The sequence below is a fragment of the Triticum dicoccoides genome, chromosome 7B, assembly GCF_002162155.2.
Source record: "Triticum dicoccoides isolate Atlit2015 ecotype Zavitan chromosome 7B, WEW_v2.0, whole genome shotgun sequence".
NCBI lineage: Eukaryota > Viridiplantae > Streptophyta > Magnoliopsida > Poales > Poaceae > Triticum > Triticum dicoccoides.
In genome coordinates this window covers 155,673,754-155,677,517 of record NC_041393.1, presented here as the reverse complement: position 1 = coordinate 155,677,517, position 3,764 = coordinate 155,673,754, and positions in this window count along the sequence as shown.

Genomic DNA, 3,764 nt, shown 5'->3' with positions numbered 1-3,764 from the left:
CCTGCCGACCTCCAGATTGGGCGCAAGCAGCTCCTGCGCCCCACACCCATGTGATAGACACCAATGCACCGCTTCCCCGGGGAACAGGCGGACTAGGTGCTCCGCGCGCCTAAGCGGGTGCTGCTTCTTTTAATTGCGGTTCGACTGACCCTGAATTGAAATCCAAGCGGGCTACTGACCTCTAGCAAAGGTGAAATAGTAAAAGGGAGGAAACCTTGTGCATTTAGTATCACGAAGAAGATGCAGTAAGAAGCGCTCAACTAGTTTCTTTCGTGGGATGAATACGGTGTGAGCGGAGACGTAAGATTTGCACGAATAAGGGAAGAGGAGTACCTCTTTCTGCTGGCAGTGCTGTGTCCTCCTTCTGTTTTTCCGACGATCTTCTTGTTGTTCGCCGGAAACCAGAAGTTGTGGAGGACGGTGCAGCCTTGGATGAACCCATGGACAAGTTGTTGAGTGTGGTGCGGTGGCCGTCTATCAGCAGCGGGGAAGTAGATCCGAGGCGGCGAATGACGGCATAGCGGGAACAGCTCCGGTGCGGTGGACGGTTGCGACAGTGGAGCCGCAGCAGTGAGGCGCAGGACGGTGTGGTTCTGGTACGGTGCACGTCAGCATCAGCGTCGTGGAGGCAGCTCTGCCTCGGCTTCAGCAGCTAAGTCCTTGAGAGCGTTGCGGTTGCGGTTGCGTTGGATGACGACGTTGAGGTACCGGCTTCGGCGTGATGGAGGAGGGCGGCGGTGGATTGGCCGCTATGGGGTGGAGGACGGAGGAGGCTGGGGTTTCACGGCTAGTGGAGAGGGTGTTTTCGCGCCCACGGAGTATGAATGGGGAAACGGAGGGAGGCGGGGAACTAAGGGGGAACAATGTTCCGGTTTGAGACGCACTTGTTTGAAATTTGGGGAAAGTTACAAACTTTGCCCCCATCTAAAATTTCAGACATATTGCGAGTTGGGGGTAGGACAGTCATGTCAGGTGTCCCAAATGTGGGCGGGATAGATTTCGACTGAGCACATGGGTGTTTAGGCGCCCACGGCATATGAATGCTTCTCGGAGGCGGTTGAGACTGGCGTCTTGGTGAAGTTACAAACCTACCCCTGTTTAGACCTTTGGACATCGGGCCGATAGGCTACACGGGCCAGAGTCAGGACAGGAATTTCCTACCACCAAAACATTAGTCTCACGCGGTTTCTGGTGACCAGAGGCCTATTTGGCACTTCATTCAATATTTGGGAGTAGAAGCATTAACGTTATCGGTTCTCTTGAATTGAACTTTCAGGATTTGTCAAACTTCACATATCTTTACTCTTGAAAATCCTAAAGCTACGATTATTTTGGAATGGAGGGGGTACATTTGAATATACATTATACACGAGTATATATTAAAAAATATGCAACTTACCTCAGTTCATGCATGGTTCCAGATATAATCTCCTTGGTTGCAAAAAAAAGTTAGATATGCGTATGAATATATATAGCATGTTCAAACTCACAACAAAGATTGATGCCCCCTTTTACATCTGATTTATAAATGCCATTATCTCGGGTTCAAATAGATGAATGCACTTCCTATGAATTCGAATCTTCGAAACCCCCTTTATGTTGAATTCGACACGTATTTTATTTCATAGCTAGCAATTTGGAATGTATTCATGCAAGTGACAAATGTATAAAGTGCTTCACACTAACAACATGGAGTGCACTAATTAATGTTTATATATGAATTGAAAAAGCGTCCATTGCTTGTATTTCAAACTGCTCTCACTCTATGGATCGGTAATATGAAATAAACACATGCACATGCTAGAATTCAATAGAGTATGGGTGTCTGATAGACCGATTTTTGTCCATACGCAATTTTGCAAAATTCATGATCTCATCCAAAAATAATAATGCCATTTATATTTTAATTTAATGCGTAGAACCGCCTTTTACACGTAGATGCACTATGCCTCGCCCCGTTCTCACAAACGCGTTATATATCTCTCTATCTAACGCGTAAGTGTGCACACTTTATATGCATCGACATTTCTCTTTCACACATGCTCACAATCTCTCTTAGGGTGTCGGGGTGTCTCACGCACATGCTCTCTCTATTTCTCTCTCTCTCTCTTTCTGACTACTATGTACCACTCTTTTCACTAATCTCAGTTGGAAAACACTATTTCTCTCACATGCATATATACACATGCATGGTCTCTACTAGCCCTCTATACACACATATATGTGCCTACGTGTCTCACGCACGCACATTATCTTTAGGCCTCTCTCGCACACATTGCCCCCCCCCCCCGACACACCTCTCTCTTAGAAGTTGGCAGATATGATTTCATCATATCATTCGGTAGGATATCCCTGGCTGTTAGGCTGGATGGTAATACGAGGCAAAGTTTTACCCTAGTTCGGATCGGAACCTTGCAGTTGAAGAAAGAGCCTACTCCTGGTATTGTATATTAGTGATAGGGGTGTGTACAAAGTACACGTGAATACCAGGCATTGTGCGTGTGTGTATACTATCGACGAACTAGCCCCCAAGCTTGTATAACATACTAAGGGCCTAGGGTTACAAATCATATATAGTCGGCTTATCACCAGTGGGGATAGAGTCCTCCGCAACTCTGGTAGCTTCGTGTTGTACGCCGAGTCCTCCAAATGGGTCTTCGTATAACACGTCTCGGTCTAACCTATATGTGGTGCAGGATGGAACCGACCCATGAGTCTTCATGTTGACCCACCACAACTAGAAATGATGTGCCCACCACACAACACACGCAATCGGCCACTAAGAAAATAAGCATATACAATAGTACAACGGTATCTAGCTCACGATACGTCTCCATATTTTGTTGATGACACTGACGGACTTTACATTTGATGCGTGCTCCGTATTTTGTTGACGACACTTACGGTCATTGTATTTGAAGCGAAAGCACGATATGGTCACTGGACTTTAGAATAATCTCATCACGGTTACCACATACATTTTGTCGTGCTAACCAACATGTGGTTGGATGGTTAGAGGAGAGTGGTTTCTCGAGCCCACCAAGGTTAAAGTCCCAGTGCTCGCATTTATCTTGTGTTAATTTAAGTATATTCCAGTGATGTACGTTCAGTGGGAGGAGACGTTCCACTCGACTACGAGGCACCTATGGTGACTTTGTAAAATCTCAAGATCATAAATGCTGGCCCACTCTCTCGAAGGTGCTCATAGGGGTAGGGTTCACGTGTGTGCGCTTATAGTGGTGAGTGCTTGCACGTATATATGAGCCCTTGCATCTGTACCGTGTTAAACAAATACATGTCATGATTATACAGTCACTGGCTCACCCGTACAACTCCGTATTTTGTTGATGACACAATCAATTGACCAGTCAAACGTTCCACACGGCGCAACTAGCGTTGCACCATCGGGGCGCGTAACCGTGGGGCCCACCTGTCAGCCCGTATATGAAAGAAAGAAATGGTAGTTTGAGTCTGTACTGTGTTAATAAAATAGGAGTACATTTTAGGGTGATCATACGGTAACTGGCTCACCATACAGCTCCGTAATTTGTTGACAACACGATCGATTAACCAGTCAAACGGTCCACATTCAGCAGCGCACATTACCATAGGGCCCACCCGTCAGCGCGTATATGAAGGACAGAAATGGTAATAAACTAGTGGTCAGTGGGTATTCGAAGTCGTGAGACCTCTGGTTGGTAGTCACCGGCGGTTGGGGGCGTTCATTGGGCGGTGGTGTGGGGATCCCCGGAGAAAAAGCTCGG